The sequence below is a fragment of the Megalopta genalis genome, unplaced genomic scaffold, assembly GCF_051020955.1.
Source record: "Megalopta genalis isolate 19385.01 unplaced genomic scaffold, iyMegGena1_principal scaffold0929, whole genome shotgun sequence".
NCBI lineage: Eukaryota > Metazoa > Arthropoda > Insecta > Hymenoptera > Halictidae > Megalopta > Megalopta genalis.
In genome coordinates, this window is record NW_027476998.1 from 60,001 (window position 1) to 62,650 (window position 2,650).

Below are 2,650 nucleotides of genomic sequence, written 5' to 3' on the forward strand. Positions count from 1 at the left end.
GGAAAAAAAAGCAATACGCCGCTGGTACGAACCAATACGCCGCTGGAAAAAAAGCAATACGCCGCTGGTACGAACCAATACGCCGCTGGTACTTTGTAATAAGAATTACATTATAAGATAGAAAGCACTACGCCGCTGGACATAAAATCTCCATTATCCGAACGAAAGCAATACGCCGCTGGTACTTTATTTTATTATAATAATTTAATTATAAGACAGAAACCGCTGATACTTGGTTGTAAAATCTCCATTATCCGAACGAAAGTAACACGCCGCTGGTACTTTATTTTATTATAATAATTTAATTATAAGACAGAAACCGCTGGTACTTGGTTGTAAAATCTCCATTATCCGAACGAAAGCAATACGCCGTTGGTACTTGGTTATAAAATTTTCATTACAAGATAGAAAGCAATATGCCGCTGGTTATATTAATGTAATCTTATGGAAAGCATTACGCCGCTGGAACTTTGACCATTGCAATAATCGATCGGAAGCTATACACAGCAAGGAATACGAATATTATACCAAGAGATCGAAAACAATACGCTGTTCGGACGTTTTGACTAGCTGTCGCACAGTGCAGACGCGCCGACCCGTCGCTCCGCATTTCGAGCGCAATTTCAGTGGTTTTTCAGTTCAGAAAATTACAGAGAGTGTTTGGTTGTGTTGCAGGAGTCAAACTGAATGATTTGATGCATAAAGTTTAATTAAACTCCCATTACTTTGCCGGGAAACATCGATTATTCCGATCTAGAAAGAGACAGAGACAGTCGATCCGCGTTATGTTAAATATTGCAAGGTTCCCGATTCCACAAAATTATAAAAAGTATACGGCTGTGTAGCAGGGATCAAAACGAGTAATTTCGTGTATAAAGTTTAATTAATATCCCATTAGTTTGCCGGGAAACATCGATTATTCCGATCTAGAAAGAGACAGAGACAGTCGATCCGCGTTATGTTAAATATTTCAAGGTTCCCGATTCCACAAAATTATAAAAAGTATACGGCTGTGTAGCGGGGATCAAAACGAGTAATTTCATGTATAAAGTTTAATTAAACTCCCAATAGTTTGCCGGGAAACATCGATTCTTCCGATCTAGAAAGAGACAGAGACAGTCGATCCGCGTTATGATAAATATTTCGAGGTTCCCGATTCCACAAAATTATAAAAAGTATACGGCTGTGTAGCGGGGATCAGAACGAGTAATTTCATGTATAAAGTTTAATTAAACTCCCAATAGTTTGCCGGGAAACATCGATTCTTCCGATCTAGAAAGAGACAGAGACAGTCGATCCGCGTTATGATAAATATTTCGAGGTTCCCGATTCCACAAAATTATAAAAAGTATACGGCTGTGTAGCGGGGATCAGAACGAGTAATTTCATGTATAAAGTTTAATTAAACTCCCAATAGTTTGCCGGGAAACATCGATTCTTCCGATCTAGAAAGAGACAGAGACAGTCGATCCGCGTTATGATAAATATTTCGAGGTTCCCGATTCCACAAAATTATAAAAAGTATACGGCTGTGTAGCGGGGATCAGAACGAGTAATTTCATGTATAAAGTTTAATTAAACTCCCAATAGTTTGCCGGGAAACATCGATTCTTCCGATCTAGAAAGAGACAGAGACAGTCGATCCGCGTTATGATAAATATTTCGAGGTTCCCGATTCCACAAAATTATAAAAAGTATACGGCTGTGTAGCGGGGATCAAAACGAGTAATTTCATGTATAAAGTTTAATTAAACTCCCAATAGTTTGCCGGGAAACATCGATTCTTCCGATCTAGAAAGAGACAGAGACAGTCGATCCGCGTTATGATAAATATTTCAAGGTTCCCGATTCCACAAAATTATAAAAAGTATACGGCTGTGTAGCGGGGATCAAAACGAGTAATTTCATGTATAAAGTTTAATTAATCTCCCAATAGTTTGCCGGGAAACATCGATTCTTCCGATCTAGAAAGAGACAGAGACAGTCGATCCGCGTTATGATAAATATTTCGAGGTTCCCGATTCCACAAATTTATAAAAAGTTTACGGCTGTGTAGCGGGGATCAGAACGAGTAATTTCATGTATAAAGTTTAATTAAACTCCCAATAGTTTTCCGGGAAACATCGATTCTTCCGATCTAGAAAGAGACAGAGACAGTCGATCCGCGTTATGATAAATATTTCGAGGTTCCCGATTCCACAAAATTATAAAAAGTATACGGCTGTGTAGCGGGGATCAGAACGAGTAATTTCATGTATAAAGTTTAATTAAACTCCCAATAGTTTGCCGGGAAACATCGATTCTTCCGATCTAGAAAGAGACAGAGACAGTCGATCCGCGTTATGATAAATATTTCAAGGTTCCCGATTCCACAAAATTATAAAAAGTATACGGCTGTGTAGCGGGGATCAGAACGAGTAATTTCATGTATAAAGTTTAATTAAACTCCCAATAGTTTTCCGGGAAACATCGATTCTTCCGATCTAGAAAGAGACAGAGACAGTCGATCCGCGTTATGATAAATATTTCGAGGTTCCCGATTCCACAAATTTATAAAAAGTTTACGGCTGTGTAGCGGGGATCAGAACGAGTAATTTCATGTATAAAGTTTAATTAAACTCCCAATAGTTTGCCGGGAAACATCGATTCT